The 22,742-nt window shown below is 37.1% G+C and overlaps 1 pseudogene; it reads left to right on the top strand.

The window, feature by feature from the left end:
- The window catches only part of LOC149188117 (rac-like GTP-binding protein ARAC4 pseudogene), a 29,132-nt pseudogene extending 9,423 nt beyond the window's left edge, over positions 1 to 19,709 (top strand).
- The last annotated feature ends 3,033 nt before the right edge of the window (positions 19,710 to 22,742 follow it).

Raw genomic sequence — 22,742 nt, 5'->3', positions numbered from 1 at the left:
TGTGTCAAAAAAATGTCCATAGATTTCTGACATAGCTAACTATTTAGTCACTGGGAAATTACCACCTCACTTATCCGCTCGTGAGAAGTGGAATAACATTCGGAAAAGTGTTGCATATTCCTGGATCCAAGGAGACTTCTTTTACATCGGATCAGATCTCATTATTCGTAGATGTGTAAGAGAGGAAGAGGTGTTCGATATTTTAAAATCTTCCCATGATGAACCTTGTGGGGGTCACTTCACCAATAAGCGGACTGCATATAAAGTTTTACGAGCTGACTACTTTTGGGCTTCCTTCTTCAAGGATGCAAAACAATATGTCAAGCAGTGTGATAGTTGCCAACAAATTGGCCAGCCTAATCAAACCAATGAAATTCCTTTATGTCCTCAGGTTATGATTGAGACTTTTGAAAAATGGGCCATTGATTTTGTAGGACCAATAAATCCTGCATCATCAAATAAAAAGAATATTTCGGTTTGTACAAATTTTGTTACAAAATGGGTAGAAGCTAAAGTTGATTCTTTTACTACTGAAAGAGTTGTTTTTGATTTTATTTTTACTGAAATATTTACTATATTTGGTGTTCCTAGAGAAATTGTTTCTAATAATGGATCGTAGTTTATTTCTACCCTAGTACAGGGTGTGATGGAGCAATACAAAATACGACATAGGAAATCTACACTGTATCACCCGCAAGAAAATGGTTAGGTGGAGTGATGCCAACCTAAGCTGACAATACACACATTATGAAAATTCAATTTCTTGTCATATACTTGTCCCAGGAATTCTAAAATTCCATACATATGGAAACCTTCAAAAATCAATGTTTAACCAGCAAAAATATAATATCTGATAAAAACCCACTTTATCAAAGTTTAATTCCTTAAGCGGAAATAATTCATTTGACTCTTTAAAGTCTAACCCTTTGGTAAACTTTAAGTGAAACTTTATACGACTCTTCATAACCTTTGGTTAACAACCCGTGCATATTAACCATAGCATGGTCTTTTAGACTTTGGTTAACCTCGACTTAACCCATAATATATATGTTCCGCTTTATTTCTATTATAGTTCCATATAATAGAAATTACACATAAACCATGCTTAACCCTTACCTTTCTACCATTCCATGACCTTGGCACATATATCGATGCTCAACCTTTCACTTCAAATCTGCATCGTTGATTTCTTCCTTCAGATCAATGGCTATCATGTGAACTCCAACCTTAACACATTCACTCACCAAAACTCAAAGAAGTTAAATTTCTTTGAATAACTCATCTAGTTTTCCTGACATGTTAACCTATGCACACATTTGAGCGTGATTACTATCTAATCAATCAACCATTGAAAGATCACGATTATCGAAACTCAACGAGGTTTTAAGCCTATTGTATAAAACCTCATCATGTCTGAATTCCAAATTAACTAGCACGCACTTTCAGAAGTGATATGCATCCGATCAATCACCCAATAGATGGTCGTGATGGCTAGAATTTAATGAGGGTTTAATTCCATTGCATAAAACCTTATCACATTCGATTTTGGAATACCGCTTACAACTTTGAGGGTGCGTGACAGACAACTTCACGCTTACGAAAACTGCTCCGTCCTTCTACTAACACGTGGCTTAATCTTCATTGCTAAACTTCTTACTTTATTTTCACAATAATATCTTATCTGTCTATCGCACACAATCTCGCCCATTGATCTCATTGATCCAATGGCTCCTGTGCATGTTTACTTCATTTCTTCGTGCCTTTACTTTCTTTTGGTTCTTACTATGTAATAGTCCATTTGTTTGGGTTTCGACCTGTGTCTTTGTTCTCGCCTTCTAGTCTTCAATCATTCTGATCTAATCTTCAACTTCGTTCTTTATTGCTTCACTCCTTTATTCTTCCATTGTGTAACTCCTTAGGTTTAAAGAGCCTTACAGTATACCTTCACTGTAACATTAAAGGTTTATCCAATATTGTCTGTGTATGAACCCAATACACTCTTCCCCACACTTGATCTCTAGTTCTTCACACCTGCAACCCTATGTTATGCAGAATTACTTCTAATTCACACATAATCTATAATTCCATCAATCAACACACATCACACACTCAGGAGTCGAAATCTCTGTGTATATAAACAAATAATTACATCATGAGTCTCTATCTCTCTCTAGCCTAATTTTCTTATCAGTGGCCTTTTCCCTTTCCTACCCGTAGGCTTACAATCAAACCTATCTAACTCACAAACTAATTCCTAGCTAGCCAACCCTCTTCTTTTCCTTTTAGGCTTACATTTATAGAAAAGGATTCTATAACCAATTCCTGGTTTAGATCCATAACCTTCTCAACAAAATCCTAAAATCTCTTCTTTATCTCTAAGGATCCTCTCTAATCCACAAAACCATCAGCTAATTCATATTCTAAGCTTTACAATTAATTTCCAGACCTATTAATCCCTATGAACTCTCAACTATGCTAATTCTCCCATGTTCCCCAACATTCGGGAATATTTAAAAATATGCCTCACAATACTAAATTAATCCTATTCTGAATATCCCTCATTAAAATCACTCAAAACCTTAATAAATACATTAATTTAATACATAGGAATCCAACTTCCTTGAAAACAAAAGACCCCCTATGTCTACTAAAATACAATGATATTACTGAGTTGAATGCCCCTGCATCATGGAGTCCATGAATAAGGTAATTAATCCCATCCTCACAAAGATGGTAAACATGCACAGAAAGGATTGGACTGACAAATTATCGGAATCATTGTGGGCCTATCGAACCACTTGGCGAAACAACACACGACACACACCATATGAGCTGGTGTACAGGAAAGAAGTCCTCTTGCCGATAGAATTCCAGATAAAGACATTCAGGACTGCAGTCCAATTGGGACTAGATCTTTCTGAAGCACAGCGACATCACCTTCTATAATTAAATGAGTTAGATGAAATTTGAAGGGATGATGTTCAACATAACATCTTGGTTCAACAACAGTGCAAGAAGTGGCATGACAAGTCCATTTAGAAGAAGCAATTCCAACCAAGTGATTGGGTACTCCTTTATGATTTGAGATTCAAACAATTTAGAGGAAAATTCCATACATGCTGGATGGTACCCTCTGAGGTGTCAAAGTGTTCGAATATGGAGCGATAGAAATCAAAACTATTGATGGATGGAATTCTGTGTTCGTGGTAAATGGGCATAGACTGAAGGCATATTTTCAGTGCCTTACTAAAGGAGATTTTATGCGGCAAGTCCAACAACAATTTGAAAAGGAGTTGGTAGGTGGTAACAAACCTGTTGAATAATTGATTCCTTCTTGTCCTTGTAAAGAAAAAATAATCAAAGAAAAAAATTCTTGTAATTATGAAAATCTGTTGGCTGACATGATTTTAGAAGGATCAACCTGAAAACCAACATGATGGCAAGAAGATAAAATTTTAATAAAAAGGGAATGTTACTTGATTTTTAGATATGCTGGCTGCCACCAAGAAGAAGCAGGTTCACAAAACCGAGCACTTACCCAAGTTTGGGGTAACTAGCATGGACATTTTTATTCAAGTAAATGCTTACTTCCCACTGCAGTTATTTTTTCTTGCACCAGTGCAGGAAGATTTCAAGGTAAAAATATTGTCTTTCTTCTATTTCCCATTTCAAAATTTCCTACTAGTTTCTTTTCTAATTTCCCCAATGAATTACCTTCCTCTTTCTTCTGAGAAGCTACCCTTACATAATGCTGTAAAATCCCTCTTTTCCCTTGATTTTTTTTCCACATCCTATTTCATTTATCCCTCTTGGTGATATTGTTTCTAAAATCCCTACTGTAATATTCCTTCCCATTCTAATATTTTTACCCCTTTCCCACCTCTTTATTACCTCATAAATTGATTACAGAATTTGATGTAGTCAATCCAGAAGGCATGTTCAAGAAACACCAAAGGATGGCGAATAAATTTTTTTTGTATAATGAGGCAATTTTTTTTTAAGTCCAACTACAGAAGTATGTTCTATTAGATTCTCTGTTTGGTAAAAGTCTCTGGTGTAAGCACAACACAGTGCAAGCAGGTTTGGTGCAGAAACACAGTTGACTGTGAAAGAAATTTACATAGTCTTGGAGTGGTTTATCAGGGATATTTATGGGGGTGTACTTTCTTGCACATGTTTTAATATGTTATCTCATTCCATGTTTTAATTGATGCTTTGTTTCATTATTTACTAATCTAGGAACAAATCTTTAAAGTGTAAGAGGTTTAATGTTTAAAATCTAATCTTTTTAATAAATGTTGGAGTATGTTTGATTGAATTATGATGCTGACTGTGGGATGGTACTACTGTCCAATAACCTGCACACCCTCCTTGAAATGATTCCACACTGGCTGACCGTTATTAGCTTACCCACAATCTGATCATTGTAGTCGTTGCACCACCATGCCTATACCTTCATTGCATCCAATCACTATGATTCACCCATAGCGGGTTAACACGAATCAACACCTGATATGGTGAGTGGGTTTGAAAAGATGGAGGGAGATGAACCTCCAGCATAAAACTCTTGGCAAACGTTGGAGTTGCTCAGAAATTCCTCCGAGGGTGTGAACAGAGTGAAGTGGAATGTGGTTCAAAATGGCACCTGTGAGGAGTGAATCATTGTCTTTGCAGGAAATTGAACAAATCGCTGAGTACAAGAACAATCTTGCACTATTGTAAGAATCTGGGATCTTGCCATTTCTACAGAAGTTTGATGGGTGCGACATGGCAGTGGCATTAGAGTTTGCAAGGATGTTCAAAGAAGGCCGAGTCAGGGTCGGGTCCTTAAAATTCAAAATTATAGAGGAGGTCATTGCAAAAGCCATAGGCTTGCCACTTACAGGGGAACACTGGTTTAAAAAGGAGTGGATCACAAAGAAGCATTGGTGTTCGTTCGTGGTCGATAAGAAAATTAAGGTCAATTGGAGAAAGGGACTTCCATAGACTGTCATGGTTGGGAAGTAGCAACATTTACTGTTTATATTTTAGAAGTTTGTAACATGAGAAGGACGCTATACCTTGGAATTTGTATATCGCCTTCGATTTTTGTTGCATTTCAAGGTAATAAAATTGATTAATTTTCCTCACTTCTTGCTCAAGAGCCTTGAGAAGATGGCGAAAAATGTACAGGGTGGAAGTGCAAGCCAAGGTCACAAACAAGCTCTGGGATCACGAGCTTATAATGATTCTGATCAAGAAGAAGTTAGAAGAAAAGGGGATAATGTGGGGAGAGTTTCTGAAAGAATTCCAGGTGAGGGGTGTAGAAGAGTCTACTAGCACCAGTACAGGTAAGAAGAGAAAGGTGGGGACATTGTCTCCTGCCAAGTGGCAAGGTAAAGTTCACTAGTGCAAGCAGAGAAGAGGGTTGCTGAGAACACTCCACTTGTGGCTGTTTCTAGGAAAACTAGTGTCTTTTCGATCTGCTAGCCCTCTAGGATTGGCAGCTATACTAGAAACAAACAATCAAAGTGATTTGTGATTTCCTCTATGTATGATAGATAAGAGAGAGGCAAAGGAACCAACCTGAGTCTTCCGCTTGACTCCTTGCTTGATTTTTCTCTCCCTTGATAAAGCTTGCAACTCCTCTCCTACTTAGCTCACTTAAATAATACCTGTAGAGACAAAGCAACAAAAAAACCATCAAAGCATCTCGATCTATTATATCATAAGCATTGCAGAATCAGAAATACAATGAACATACAATGGCATTCACAAATAACAACATTCACAAATACATGATTGTATGGAGGAAAACTCAAAGAACATTATTAAAATAGAAGGGAGAATTACAACCTAGTTGTCTAATCCAACATCATCCTCCTAGCATCAAAGCCCTCTTCACCTCATGAAAATCAAGATCACCCAACAATAAAATGCTCCTTCTTAAAGACAAACTATCAACACTTCCTTAAAAATTACAAAATTCCAGCCCCCAAATCTCTCAGATGAGGGATCCATTTATAGATGTCTGCAAGGGTGTGAGTCATATATGGGTTTTTGATTAGTGTCATTCCACTTTTTGTTCTTGGTTCCACTTGGATATTTCTTGGATCTCTTACTCATCCCTGGGTGAATTCAGAGAGGCAAGTGTCATAGGAGAAGTTTCTAGAAGATTCCATGAGCATCCACTTAGCAAACTGTCTCAGACATTTGTCCATTCTTACTCATCGCACTCCCAGAAGGCCTCGTCAGTATGCATCACACCTGGCTAGTGTAGGAGTCTGTATGCATTGCACCCTAACAGTGGAACAATCAGTATGGTCCAGTTTTGGCCAGTTTTGAGTGGTTTTTCAGGTGGAACTTTTGGGGAATGATGTAATCAGTTGAATATGATCCTTTAGGGTATGAAACAACACTTTTAGGGGTTAAAGAGCCTTTGGTTTATTGACATATAAGATTGGGGTTGCAATGCCCAAATATTTCTATAGCAGTTGCCCCCTAAAGCATGAAGTCGTAAATCTTTTGATGTCGAGTGAAATGCTTTGTCATGAGGATCCAAGGTATTCGAACTGGAAGGTGACATGTATAAGATACAATACAATACATCATCATCATATTATTTTCATGATCTAGCTGAGGTGGGCATTCCCATGCTCAGATTTATAAATTCATTTTCATGTACATAGAATAGATAATCATCTGTAGTTGCAGACTGGTGATTCTTTATATGTAGAGTCATCATCCCTTAGCTTGAATGATCATCTGTACAGCTTCTGTGTGCATTTTATGTCTTTATATTCCTGAATATATCGCAGCCCAGATGGATGAAACTAGATCTGGGGTCTTCAATCTCGTTCAATCTTTGATCGATGTACAAGTCGATCCATGTGAAAAGATGTCCTGAAGTCGAACATGGATAGAAATTGCCTGATTACCAGCTAATAATGTATGCTATTAACAGTTGTGAGAGGAATCACCGATAATGTTAATGACCCTCAAGGTACTATAGTACAATTAATGTGGTGTGAATATATGATATGATCTTGAACACCACATAAAATCTTTCGATTGAAGGCCATTGATGTATACTTGTTGCCGGAAATGAGAAACTTGCCATTGAGGCATGCAAGCTTGAAAGTACTGAAAGGGTTGTTTCTAAGTCAACTTCTTGGATAATGAGCTGATGTCGACAAGAAGTGACCCATCATAGGAGGGCCTTAATGTATCCCACATCAACAACACGAAATGAACAAAATGATTTTCTGGAGGTAAAAATAATCTGACGACACAAGGTTCAAGAATGGCAGTCATGAAAAATAGAGAGTGAAGGTATTGCAGTGGATGACACATTAACTAGATGGTGAATTCTCTGAATGACTTCTCTTGAACATACTGGCAACACTGAGATGGATTGGTAGCATTAACCCCAAAAAATGGATGGTATGGAAGACCAATGGTGATATGACCATGAACAAAATAACCTAACCCGACTCAATCATGGTGATGGAGTGAAAGTGTCATGTTCAAGAGCAACCTGCTACCAATAAAATTCTTCAAGTTTTCTTCCCTTTTTCCCCAGTCATTGCTAACTAGTACCTCTTTATTTTTGTCAAGCTTTAGGAGGATAATATATGCTTGTTCTATAATTTTCCCTTCGGGAAAACCTATCACTATGTTTTAGTGAGCCTAGTGATAGTGAAACTCCTTCTTGTCTAGGTGGACAAGTTTGTCGCTATTGTTTTTAACAAGTTTAACGATAAGGATAACTCGATCCTTTTCATTTTTAGAAAGTTTGAAAAGGGACTAAAAGGAAACTCCATCAATTTTTTTCATAGCATAATCCCTTAAGTCCGAAAAGGGATAAAATAATACAAAAGGGATGATTTTTTGATAACTTTAGCGAGCCGAAAAGACAAGCGCTCAAACTTTTTCGTGAGATAATCCCTCAGGTCAGAAAAATATTAAAATATACAAGTGGGATGGCACTTCCAATCACTTTAACAAGTTGTAAAGGCCATTGCTCGACAATCTTTTCATATTTAACGACTCTGAAAAGATTTTAAAAGAGACTTGTTTTTTAGGAACGAGTGGCATTTAGGGTAGCTGTTGGTTCCAGGTAATCTTGGAACTTCTCAAAACATGGTGATGTGAAGAGGGTGGCTAACAGGACCACTCATCGCAGTTGTTCCTCAAAAAGGTAAATAATCAAGTGGAAGCATATAATCAGCCAAAAGAACAGAGGCGATGGCGAGAACAAAACCAAGGCTCAACAGGCTGATAGCTGGGCAATAACAAAGGTTATTTACCGAATGTGGGTCCATTATTTAATGAGCTTGAACTATGGGGGAACATATGCTCAGTGGTAGGTTTATTTTTTAACGAGCTTGAACCGTGTGATAACATTGCTCATTTTTCTTTTTACATAAGCTAGAAATGACAAAAACTAAAAAGCTAAAAAAAGGCTAGAAAAAATAGAAAGCTAAGGAACTACTGAGGTTAGGTAGGATGGTTTCTTCAGCAGCTAGACAAAACACTTCCTTTGCTTCATCTGTGGTGTAGAAAGAGGTGAATGGTGTGTCAGACCAATCACCTAACCTAAGAAGTTAAAAACTAAAAATCCAAAAAGCTAAAAAGCTAAAAAGCTAAGAAGCTAAAAAGCTAAAAAAATGAAATTTGTCGTTTTTAGTTTGCATAAAAGGTTTGCATGCCTCAAGGCATCGAGAAAAGGAGAATCTCCAGTAACCATATGGGAATCATTGTGGTTAAGCAAGATTGTTTTTTTCAGCGATTAGACAAAAACACTTCCTTGGCTTTGTCTGCTAATTAGACAAAGGTGAGTGGTGCATCCGACCAATCACTTAACTTACAGGGAAATTCATCTCTTTTCAGCTGATTTCGTCCATCAAACGGACAAGGGTGCATGCCCCCTAAGCTTTGTTACATTGACCGGACTACTTGTGGTAATTAGGTGGATGGAATGAAGGTTGAAGAGACTCTTGATGCAAAAGGACAATTTAGAGATGATGTTTGACTTGAAGTTGTGTTTGAACTGGGAAATGAAAGCTGGTCAACAGTGACAATTTTGCCCTCATGTGGGAAACACACCAGTTGAAAGAGTGTGGAAACAATGGCTTCCATTCTATAAACATAGTCGCGTCCAAGGAGTAGATTGTAATCTAATGGTCCTTGGACTACCATCACACTCAAGTGAACGGTTTTCCTTCCCAAAATTATCAGCAACTTAGGAAGGATCCCTAATGGTCGACTGGTTCCTTTGTTAGAGCCTAACAAATTCTATGTAATAGGCATAAGTGATGGCGAACCAAGCACTTTCCAAGCAATTGAGGAAAGGATACTCATTGAAGCCCCTTCATCTATGATAGTGCCAGAGACAATGATTTTGTAAACTTGTACGATGATTTGGAATGGTACATTAGAAGGAAGGAGGGATGTTGCTAGTCCATTCCAATCAAAGGAAGTGACTAGACTAGTTGGACGGGGTACAGAATAAATGGTAGTATTAATCCCTTGAGTAGCAGGAACCGGGGGATTTTCCTCTTGTTGTGAAGGAATGGGCAGATTGCCCCCAAGTTCATCGGACTCTGAACTGACAAAAATAATTTGAACAGTATCGTTCTCACTCTCTTTGGGAATGGTATCATCTAAAGGTGAACTTTCTGAAGGTAAAACTAGGTCGACTGCCATCTCGACCTATTGACTTTGGTCTGGTATGGACTCAAAATATTCACTTTCAACGATAGGTGTTTCGACCGATGATTGAGTCATGTCAATTAGATTTTCAACTAGTAAAGGACTTGAGGAGAGTTTCTTGTATCCAGGTGGAAGTCGCTGCGGTGAAGTAGGATGGTTATGCAAGATTCTCCTAGCCTCATCCAAAAAAGGACAACAGGGGAAGGTATGGTCTCCTTCACATAACTTACATGGAATTTTGACTTTTCCTTTTTGTCCATGAACTTCATTTTCACTAGTTGATGGTGTGATGTCAACATGATCACCAGAGGTTGATGACACTGGATGGTACGAATATGGGGACCTGTCTCTCAAGATCCATAGAAGGCAAGGACAATCTCAATGAAAATGGTCTCCTCTGCAAATTACACAAGGAAATTTAGGAGATTTAATGTGCGGATTTTCACCAGATGATTCATGGTTGCCCCCTTGCTTAATTGGCTTCTTCTTCTTCTTCTCCTTCCCTTTCTTCTTCTTCTCAGTCACTTGGTTACTAACATCACTATTTTCACCAAGTGAAGAGGAAGAAGGGGAGGGAGAAACAAATGAAGAAGAAGGAAAAGGGTGAACTTCAGTATTAACTGGTTGTTGATTTGATTGTTGAGGAATCACGGTGTTTTGAATGGCAGAGGTTGAGAATAGCCATACCAGCAGATCAATTGTGATTCCTAGAAGGGATAATGTGGCCATATATGAAGCACCAATATTTCCCCAAGAGGAAAATGGACTAGGATTCCCCTCAAGAGGGATTCCTTGATTGGTGAACTCCATTATCTCAACCTAAGATCAACGAAGGAACATGGATGTTATTTCGAATTAAATAAATTTTAATGACGCTTTGATGCAACTTTGTTTTTAAAATTTTTAAGAGTTGAGAAAAATCTAAACATGACTCTAGTCCCCTTCGGTTTTTAATGAGCCTGAAGTGACAAGTGCTCAGATGGACCTTTTATTTTAAGGAGTCAAAAAGGAATGAAAGTGACTACTCTGGAAATCTAGACAGAGGGATTACCAAACCAATTGCAAAACTACAATATACACCTTGGTGATAAATTAAAGAGAAATTACCAAGGACTTATGTACGGCAGTCAATCTTCCTGAATGCGGTGTTCAGTGCATTTTGATCGATAGGGTGGCATACATGGCTTCCTATTGATGAAGGATATAATCCTATTGTGGTCTCCCAATATATACTCGACGGTACGAGGAGCACAAGTCTGTGCTAGCACTTGTCATATCAAAGAGGAGGAATCACCCAATATTCAATGAAAATGATAGTTACTAGATTTTAGATGCCGAAACATGTCTCTAGCCTAGACCTCTATATTTGTTACATTAGGTTCTGAAGCGTTGTTAAGTTCATTGAAATTTATTTTAGAGTTGATCTTCCTTAGAAGTTTGCCTTTCAATGGTTCACCGCGTGATGTAGATGTAAAATTACTAAATATGCAATCTACAATGATAAACAATCGTTGTTTACTTTTGGCAATGAAAATCCTAGCTACTAAGGAAATAAGATTCAATTTATTTTTGTTTCCGGGAAAACTAGTGTCTTTTTTATCTGCTAGCCTTGACCTTGACCTTGATGATGATGGGACTTGTTTCGAGTTCGTGGCAGAAAAGATGTTCACACCTGAAGATCTTAGCACAACACCCTCCACTCTTTTCCTCAATAGCAGAATAGTAGATCTGGAGAAACAAGTCCATGACCTGGAGGCTTTGAACTAGGCCATGAAAGAGCAGAATTAGCAGAAATAGAGCGAGGTGGAGTTACTTGCAGAAGTAAAGAAGTAGAAGTAGCAAGTAAAGGTATGGAAGTATCGGGCTTCCAAATTCTATAGACGCCTCAAGAAGGTGACTAAGTAGCTACAAAAAGCCTGAGACAAGAAGCCAAAGATAGTAAAGGCAGATATAAACATTGAAGTTCAGGATTGAGGAGCTGGTCATTCACTTTTGAAGGTTTTTTACAAAGGTAAAACGTTGTGTGAGGACACACAATAGCTTAGGGATGGGAGGATGTTGGTACCCTAAATTTACCTATTTTCTACCCCATTTCCATCAAAATCAACCTATGTTTTATCTCAATAAAAGACCCTTGTTTCCCGCACTAGTACAAGATAGTTACCCATTCCTGCACATGCTCATATTTTATATTAAGATTTATTACAACACTTTATTAATCATTTTATATGGATTTCATGCCTATTTACATATATCTTGTAACTCATATAAATTTCCTAGAGTAATCATGGAACTTAGTATTAATGATGAATGAGTGTGACTAGTGCAAGTAGATTCCCACACCGCCATGAAGACTGTCCGAGATTTCCGAGAAGCCAAATCTTCCACAAGGACATGTCTCGATCCTTGACTCCAAGTTTAGCTACTGATGAACTGAAGCAGGATAACAAGTGATGTGTAATCAGGAAATATTTTCCAAAGTTAGGATACTACCAAGAGAAATTCGTGTGTATTATAATTGTTGGCCAAGTTTATAATTTCGGTTTCTAAGTCTGGTCGGCCAAAAGGCCTAAACAAGAAATGTCTGTAATTAGTGAAAATGGCTAGAGCTGAAAGGACATATAAGATATAGATTATAGGTATGAGGAGGCTAGTCAGGAATCATTGATTGTAATTTTGTTTTATCTAATCTGGTTATCGCCTCAGCTCTGGGGCTGGACTGCACTGTTATGCATATTTGCTAAATCGAGTAATCAAGAGAACTACCATGATTTGCATACACAACATCTAATTTATCTTTGATGTATATTTGAAGTGCTGAGATTTTTTGTTCCTTAGAAGAGTAATGATCTGGTTGGCTAGGGCCCAGCCAACCCAGCTTGTTTACCCCTCTCGCTTTCATTATTCAGAAATAAGGTGTGGATATTTTTTTTGCAACTATGTGATGTTATAGTTTTAATCATTCTTTTTCAAGTTCTAATTTAAAATATCTTTTGTAGATAATGTGTGAAACAGATCTGTGGTTTTAGAGTTAGTTGTGTTTACTTTGTTTATGAAATATCTTTCTTGCATTTCCTTTACTCTCAATCTCTATTTTAGCTCAATTTTGATTGGATCGTGCAAGGAACTCTTTCCTGCACTAGTGCATGTTTTTTCCTGCACTTTGGTTTAATCATTTATTTGTAGTGAACAGTGAACCACTTCTCTGCATATTATTTCTAGTTATTTTGCAAGTGAATAAATCATTAACTTAGTAATTGTATTTATTATTAGAAGTACATCTTTAGAGAATCTGGAAGCAGTTGCATAAAATTATCATAAACATATTATACTTTCAAAGAACATAAGATTTTTTGAATGGATTACTAAAGTTAGTTAACACATGCAAAACACTTAGGCTATTGTTTGATTCTTTTGAAGTGCTTTTATTTCATGAATTTTATTTCCTTTGCAAGGTTTAATGAATTGAAGCATTTCCTTTTTCACGGATAATTTACTTCAAAATTTCATTTACAGTTGCAATCCTTTTTCAGCTCATCTTTCAGTCCTTTCAAAGGTAATTTGTACATTGGGTGAAGGAAGCTCTTCCTCAATGGAAGAGCTGGCCTCTTGTCACAGAAACAGAGTACTCTAAGCCTTGAGGCTTAAAGAACCTTCACTAAGACATAAGTCTTCAGTAAGGAAGGTCATATATACTTTTGCATAAAGATATTGTACCTACACTAGTGCAAGCAGATTGCAATAGTGCAAGGACAGGTTGTTTGTGTGGAAGGAAGATCATAAGGAAGACAGAATTCTGCAAGGACCCACTTATCAGATTGTTAGCCATCCATATGAATATGAAAATAACATTTCATTACAAAATTTAATATTGCTTCTATTGTGTGGAATTTATTTACTTGATTTACTTGCAAATTGTCCTTTACATTCCAGCACTAGAGTTGCTTTGGTGTCAATTACCTTTCCGATTGTCTTCTGTATGATTCTGTAAAGCATTTGCTTTAAGAAGTAGGGTTCGAGATAGGACAAGTTCATACCATTTTTAGCATTGCCTGTGCTTCATCTCTACGGTTGACAATTAAGTGTTGAGGAGTTTACTCAGGTGAAATTCTTGCACCCAACATTTTGGTGTCGTTTCTGGGGAGGCGATTTGAATTGGTAAGAGTTTTCCATTTTTTTACAATAGGGGTAAGTCTGCTATTATTTTTTCCTGCAATGTGATTCTATTGTTTGAAGGAATTCATAGGTGCCGATTTATTTTTTTGAAACGTGCAGCTTTTATTTGAATTTTGTTTTGTCATTTTTTGAAATGAATCCCTAAAAGAGGTAGGGGTCCGAAGCCCACAAGGGGCCAAAGAAAAATTGACAAATCTAAAACCAAAACTCATATTGGGCCCTCTTTTGCAGGAAGAAAGTCCAAAAAAACTCACACCCATCACATAGGAAGAGTCCACCTAGGCCCTGGTAGCAGTGGTTTAGGTGTGACACGGCCCATAAAGGGGAAGAAGAGGATTGTTGGAATCCATAGTCAACCTTCTTAGCGTGTTGAGAGTGGTTCGGGTAGAAGAACAAAAAAGGCAGATATGGAAGACCATGCAGAAGGAAGTGGTGAAAATCAGGTAAATTGATCCTTCTCATGCCCTTGGATTTTAAATTTCAGGCACCATACTTCTTCGCACACCTTTGGCCTAGCCTCTCTATCCTTTTTTAGACTTTGGACCTATAGGAAAAGATTCTGGAACTCCATGTGAATCTGTTGAACTCCCAAAGCAACATCTTAAATTACTATTTCATGCAATCTCATTGCAATCTCTAGGGCCTTCGCCTGGGTCCCAATCTTTTGTTGTGACAACACAACCCTTAGATGAGGTAACAACGAAGCAACAAACCATTCGTGGTGCTTCCCATCTGTAAGATTCATATTAGCTTCGCGGAACTGGCATTTCAGTCTCTCATCCATTCCTAAGGTGTTTTACCAAGCCTCATCATGATTTCCTTGAATCCAATGACTGATTGTGCTTTGGAGTTGGGCCTACTGAATTTCTTATTCAGTGTTGTCTAAATGTCTGCAACACAGTGGTCAAGTTATCAGTATAGTACTTAACGTACCACGTTAGCGCACAATCTTGCAGTGCGGTAACCAACGTTGCTTTCTTTATCTGATCATCTGAAATATTCTGGGCTATCCATAAGGCCTTTGCAACAAACTAGAACTGGTCTGGGTCCTCATTTCCTAGGTCTTTGAAAATGGGAAACTTTACTGCGTTCACCATATTAAACAGTGGTGGAGGTGGTGGCGGTGTGGGCGAAGGTGGTGTGGATGGAAGTGGTATTCACAGAAACCCTTGTCGTATTAACTGGAAAATGCTCTATGTTTAATCTTGTGATGCTTCCTCGTCATCGCTCAGAGGAGGTCCAATCAGCGGGTTGTATTCAAGGCCTATTCTCCCACTATCCCTAAAGATCTTTCCACTTTGCGTAGCTCCAAACATCAAGGCAATTGCATAAACCTCTTTTAACACAAGACCATCTTAATCCAAGTATTCAAAAACCTTAAATACTTACCTCGTGGTCCCTTGAAGAGGCATCGTTCTGTGTCATTGTAGTTGACCGAGGTATCGACCCCAAATTCTATCACAAATCCTCCTATGATGCGATCAAGGCAGTGATCGATAGTGCACAAGATATTATCTTCAGAGGCTTTCAATATCCACACTAACTCTGGGGTCCACACTGTCGGACTGTCAAGCCTCCATCTTCCTTGGCCACTTACCAATTTAGTGATCGACTTGTATAGTTCGATTGGGAAGGAACAAAACAAAATTTCGTGTATCTCTGTGTATGGATACCTGTACAACCACTATTATTTCTTTAATTGTAGATTTATGTTTTCTTGAGCCACGAATTCATGAACCTTTCTATCCAACCAATCGTTAATTTCCTTCTTCATCAGATTACAGTGATGCAAAATCACACATCTCTTTATGCAAATCCCAGTCCTCGAAATGGAACCATTTTTTGGCTTAGTGGGTCCTAACCCAGGTTCATATTTAAGTTTTCTAAATAAATCCCTACACTACTGGCCCTTTCGGCATCAATCCATGGAGCGCGGATTGAAGTCTCAAGCGAAGCAGTATGGGTGGATGTTGGAACCAAGTTTCTGCACCCAAATATTAGTGTAATTTTATTTTATGCCCTCAACATACCTTGCGGAGATCGATAAGCCTTTTAGGGCTTATCGATATACTTCTCTTAATTGCCTCTAGACCTTTGCGAAAGTCTACGACTATTTTTCATAGACTCTAAATAGGTGAATCAACCCCTTACACGCATATGTGATTACTCCTACTTCTGTATTTACCCAGATCAGCTTAAGTATCTAATAACATTAACATGCATTAAAATATTCTTCATGTAAATAGATATTACTACTTGCATTCATATAATAATGTAAAACATAGCCCCAAGGGTTAGCTCAGCTGGTCAAAATCAGTGCCTCGCCATCGGGAGGTCAGAGGGTCCAATCTCCCCGGAGCGCTTGGGGTCAGGTCTTGCTAGTGGGCCATGGGGCTAGATTCCCTTCGGGGTCAATCAACCCAGATATTTCCATGGACATAGTGCCACCCATTGACCAGGGTGTCCATGAACCACAACATAAAAAAAAAATGTAAAACATGCAGAATTGTGCATCAATATAATATTAAATCATAAACCCATTATTCATCATAACATAATCGAATTCATTCATAACAGAAGTAAATAGGCAGAACACAGATATATCTGGAATAATCCTCTTTATTGATACTTCAGTTTTGCTTATAGACTAAAGACTACCCTATGCACTCAGCTGTAGGGATCTGCGCACTTAGTTGCAGACTCTACTCTAGCCCTCTACGCACACAGTTGCAGATCCTCTCTTATACTCTTAGACTCTTCTCTCTTAGCTCCTACTGACCCATTATATTTGTCTTCATCAATACTTACTTGCCTTAGAATCACTAATACTCTCCTTTTTATATAATCCCATGGTCCATAGACCATGGGTAGATCTACTACAGCCAACACAATTTACATAAACGAAGGGTAAAACCCTTTATGACACTTTACCATCTATGAACTCTGTGACCACAACTTGCATAGAGTTTACCCATTACATAACAAAAACTTGTGCTTTCAGCCCCAAAATTGACCCTAGGGGACCCTGTCCCGACACATCTCTAAGGAAAATCATCCTCCTCCTACGTTTGGGTCACTTTATTTAATGGTTGTTTTATGATCCATTTTTGAGCTTGGATTATAAGAAGCAGATTATAGAGACATCAAAGAAAGCCATATTTTTCTCCCAGTGGATGAGTATTCCATATTTTCTTGAGATTCCAATAAAAAAATCATGCATACAACATAGAAGGGTATATGGAAGTTGGAACTATGTTTGTAATAGCACGGGATAAAGTTATGAATGATTTTACGACACTCCATAAGGTAACTGTTATGGCAACGTCCCTGAAATTTGTGAGCCTTGCTCTGAACCTGGTTGGTACATGTTATGTTATTTTTATAAATCTTTGGTGGAATCCAACAACTGAAGACCAATCTATTGATAGACAACATTGAATTTTACAAATGTGTCCTATAATGGTCTCCCGATTTACAGTTAAATATACTGTGGAAGATCATATTTTAGCACTCCAGTAATGGAAGTGAGAAATTATCGCATCAACATTTAGGTAGGATGGAGCTGGTTGTCATCAAAGATGCCTTATAAAGTAGGACTTGATATATCTATTTATGGTTTGAGAACATTGGTCGTATTTCATGAAAGGAAAAGTGACTGAGGAGTCACAAAAAAAGGAGCAAAGCTAGAAGTTTTGAGATAATTTTGGGATTTCAAGGGAGAAAGTTATTCATGAAAGTGAATTTCCATTGTGTTGTTAAGACTGTACTTTTTGAAAATCACTGGACATGTATGGCTTTTTACCACAATTTTTTTTGAGCCATCAGGAAGGAGCCACCCTTCAGGTAGCTTCCTACATGTTCTAAACAGCGTTGGATTCCATTTTCTAGATCCAGTTGTAGATTATGAGATGTGTTTGGCTCTATTTCAACATTTTGTGAGCCTCAAGTTTTAGCTTCCCTTCACTCCTTTTAGAAATATTTTATGCTCGTTCATTCTCTCTCTTCCCTTGATAGTTTATACTCCTAGCATCAATTAAATGTAAGCACAGGAGTAGCCCTCCTACCGAAGAAACCAAAGCGTCTGTAGTCTGTGTCTTTGCTTTCCTAGATCCAGGCCTCGCACAAGAAGTAGATTTTGGGTGTGGAGCCTAACTATCTTCTTTATTCAGAGGTATCACCACATTAGACCCTAGTTTGTAATCTGGTAGCAAAGTTTCACATAATATTTTCACTGTAAGGGGGTATGGGGGGGTGGCAATGATCTTTAGGTGCCCCCGAAGCTAAACATAGATATAAAATTGCCTTGTAAAATGTTGTAATTTCATAGTCAATCTAGGCCATTCATTAGGTAGAGATTTGATGGTAGAAGTTATGTTTAGTTCATGGTTTTTTCCCTAGAAGGTAACCCCTCGCTATATATATGAGGGAATTGTATTTCGTATATGTAGATCTTTATTCTGAGTGAGCAAGAGAGAGGAGATTGTGTGAGAGAAAAGATGGAATTACAATGGATTTGTTGTGGGTTGTATCTTTTCAGCCTGCTGGATAATATAAAAGAAGGAGTTTTTGTTTCCCGTGGATGTAGCCCGAATTGGGTGAGCCACGTATATCTGTGTCTCTCTTGTTTTATGTTTTTTCTATGTTTATATTTCTGCAATATATTTTATGTGTTCCATTTCTCTGTAATATATAATTTTCTAACAGTAGTCCCCAACCCCCCTCATGACATTGCATTTCTCCTCTGGAAGGTTTCTCGAAGGTGCTTAACATAACACTTGATTGTATGATAACAATTTTTTATCATCCATTTGAAAACTTCCCATAGAAGAGCATGGAAATAACATCATGGACTATGACAATATCTTACAATGGCCTTTAACTATCAAAATTTATTTTTCTCTATAGGAACTTGGTGGGCCTTGTAGTGTGTGAGAAGAGTGAGAATATCATAAACTATTTGGTTTTTGTGAGTAGAGATCCCAACTTCGATGTTCTAGATTGAGATGTCTATTTCTTTCTTTTCAAAATATGTTCCATTTTCTAATGGTTATTAATCTCTCTAGGACATCCTTTTAAATATTAATTTGAGAACCATTTTTCTTTCTAGTTTGTAATCGCTCTGGGTGCTTTAAAAATTTTGACTATCTATTCTGCGATGTTAGCTGATCTAAGTAGCCTTTGTGAATTTAGCCACTGAATAAGAAATGTTGCAACAAATATAGTTAGTTTTTCTGAAGAGTCAGAGAAACCATGAGTATTGCTGATTTATTAAGTGTGTGACTGTGGGGGATGGTGTTGTGGGAAATATTTGCATGCTTATTTCCTACACAAGAAACACATTTCCAACAGACTATTTACCAATAGTTTTTGATAACTTTAGTGCAAATGTAGTGGTGGATGGAAGTACAATGAATCTTGGCCTTTGGGACATGATGCGGCAAGAGGATTACAATAGGATCAGGTCCCTGAGTTATAGAGGTGCAAATGTCTTCCTCCTGGCTTCCTCCTTGATCAGCAAGGCTACTTATGAAAACATTTCCAAAAATTGGATTCTAGAATTAAGACACTACGCACCATCTATGCCTATCATTTTGGTGGGGACAAATTTAGATTTATGAAAATACAAACAATTTTTTTTTTATCATGCCAAAGAAGCCCAAATCTCAATAGTGGAAGGTGAAGATTTGAAGAGGCAAATTGGGGTTGTGACATACATTGAATGTAGTTATAAAACAAAACAAAATGTTAAGGTTGTTTTTGGTGTTGTAATAAAGGTGGTTCTTCAACCACCAAAGAAAAAGAAATGGAAAAACAAGAAAAGAACATGCTTTATTCATTAAGGGATTTATCTATATTTTTCATCTACAGAACTTTACAGTGCATTATTTAATCAAAGGTTGGCATAATATTTCCCAAGTACTTATGATTTTTTACTCTATGTTCAGTATGTTGAATTTATTGTAAATCCAGATGCTCTAGAAAAAGGTATTGGTTTTTACATTTTATATCATTGTGTATTGTGGTAATAGAGGACTATTTTGAAATGTAAATGAAAGGCCTCAGTTTTTTTCATTTTATATCATTGGCTATTGTGGTTATGGAGAACTATTTTGAAATGTAAATGAAAGTTGGGTGTACATGCATTGGATATTATGATGAGAGTGGTCAAGTATTTTTCTTTACCATGTGATTTCTCAATTATAGTTGAAGTCATACTACTAAGAATCATGTTCAAGGCATGGAGGTGCTTTGCGCTTTGCCCTATCAGAAAGCCATGTAATTTTTTATTACTCAGTTTTGTTGTATTGTCTCAATGTGCAAGATTTACTTTAGTATATAAAATATCAGAGTATTTAGTTATTCCACTCCTTGCAAAATATCTACATACTTTTTTTCATGTAATTTCTACTTATAATTCATAGGCTTTTTAAGTAAATTCTACTTATTTTCATAACATAATGGGTTTCACTCATCCAAAAATAGAGAATGATTAAATGGAATAGAAGCTTAATAAGAGTGACATCACCATTGGGGCTCTGTAGCATCTTTCTTATTCCCTTGAGGTTGAGTTAGGTGCAAAGGATTCTCACAATGGCCCTAACAGCCACATTGTTGCCCTTCTAAGCATTAAGTGTCTCATTTGGATTTTTTGCACTTGCTCCTATAATATGACAAATGGCCTCTCAAACTCATAAAATGCCAATGTCATGCCTACAAAAAATAGCAAAATGCAACACAGAGATTAAGGCCGAAACATACAAGTGAATAAAGAATAAACATACAAGTGTGGATGGAAAAAAAAGTGGATGTTGAACCAAATATTTGATATGTGTGTACTCCTCTCTGCATCAAAAACTCAAAATGCAGTAAATGCAGTGAAGTTATAAATGAAACATACCTTGTCACAGTTAACGGACTGAAGATCGGCTGGGGTTCGATGCTGGGTTTGCTACCATTAAAACACTCATGTGTAAATTTTTTTCAATCAGGTTTTCATTCCCACCTATGACCTCTTGAATCTAGTTTTCACTCCCGCCTATTAAAAAGTGAGAAGACACTACCTATTCTAGAACATTAAATGAACATTGGGTTGGGAGCAGTTTCGTAAAGGAAAATTAATGCTTAATTTTTTCAATTATGCCAAAATGTTCCTCCATAACTTAAATAAGAGCATAATGAAGGGGAGGTTTTCCCAACAGGTAGCAAGTGGAATCACAGACATTTCTCTGGGGGATTTTAGTTTTATTCTCCGATTCATTTTAGATCTTGTATGCCTTTTCCTTTCACTCTGCTTGACCTCTAAGACATAAACCAATGGATTTATTATATTTTCTTTTTGGGCTTACTCCACTAAGTAAAGAGGTGAAGTAGCCAAGGAAATAAATATCTCGACTACTTCAATTGGAACTCTAGCTTCGACTTGGTCAATAGGATGCACTTCAATCAAAACATTAGTTTTCAATAGGTTGCGCTTCCATGTGGTCAGCTAGATGTACATACATTATTTTATTTTCAATTTCATACTATGTTTTTTGTTTCATTTAATAAACTAGCACCCTCATATATGTTTTTGGTTGGGTTGGAAAGATCATCCTAATAATAATCTAATTTTAAGATTATCATTTTTATGAAACGATTTTGTTAGTTAAAGTTTATGGATGTAAATATATTATAGTTTTGGAAAATTTGAATGTTATTTTGTTATCAAAGTTTATGGAGGTAGACTTATTGTATTTTTGGAATTTGATTGTTATTAGAAGGAAACAAGTTCATTTTATTGAAACCTTTAAGTGTAAGAAGGAAACATGTGCTCTTAACTTGTTTGTATTGAAAATATTTAAGTGTTCTTTCATATTAGGTGGGTGCAAACAAAAGAGAGTCTATATTAAAGATTTAATAATTACAAATATGTGTTCGTTTCTTAAAAGTCCTATGACAAATTTGGAAGGAGTATGGTACCCTTCTTTAGTTTAAATATATTCAAATTTTTGTGTGAATGGGTTTGTAAGACCCTATGTTTTTATCTTGAGAAAATGGAGTGCTCTCCAAGTCACTCACACAATTTAGGTTTTCATGTGAAAAGTAGATGTTTTGCCTCAAGATGTAAACATTTCATTTTAAGCAGTGTGATAATGTGGTTTCAACAAGGCATTAAAACATCGAACAAGCATGCAAGTTTGGGATGCTAGTGTTATGTTCCACTTGAGGCATGGCTGCATGTCCAAAAAGACTCTAACAAGTGTTGAATAGGTGGAAGAGTTAGAGGGGTTGGGTGGTTGTGGTCTCACTTAGAGGTGTAGACAAGCACGTTATGTACTATCAAAAGTTGTGAAGTTGACTTAAGACATTTGACAAGTTTTGAGAAGGAAACTTGGTAGTGGTACTAAGTGAACATTCCTTGATTGAAGTTGATGCCCTCTCCTTGCACTACCACTTTTCAAGGTGAAGAAGAAATGTGAAATATATGTGCAACCCACTAAAGAAGTTGGCAAGTTTGTTGCAAAATATATAGGTGGTTTTTTCGTGTTGCAAAAGGAGGTGTTGGAACTTGTAAGGTGACCATTCGAGTAGATTTCTCCTTTAGTGTTAAGGAGGTGCAAGGATTTGATAAGGATTGAATTACAAAAATCTAAAAAATAGGCCGTATTGGGTTAGGATATTACTGTTTTTGGACATCCAAAGTTGAAGGTGCATTTTATGAAGGTGTAGTCTAAGCGCTTGGGTGTGGGCCACATCTTACAAGTATCTTGGACTTTTGGTGTGTGTTAGTGGTGTTAGTGTATTATGTTTGTTGAGCACTAGATAGAATGTGTTGCATGAAGGAAAAAGGCCCACAAGTTTGAGTTGGCTTGACCATTTTTCATTGTAAGGTG

Source organism: Pinus tabuliformis, chromosome 3_1, assembly GCF_031772625.1.
Source record: "Pinus tabuliformis cultivar Carrire ecotype Pingquan chromosome 3_1, CPIR1, whole genome shotgun sequence".
NCBI classification, from domain to species: domain Eukaryota; kingdom Viridiplantae; phylum Streptophyta; class Pinopsida; order Pinales; family Pinaceae; genus Pinus; species Pinus tabuliformis.
The sequence above is the reverse complement of the archived record's forward strand: the minus strand, read 5'-3'. Positions and strand labels throughout refer to the sequence as shown.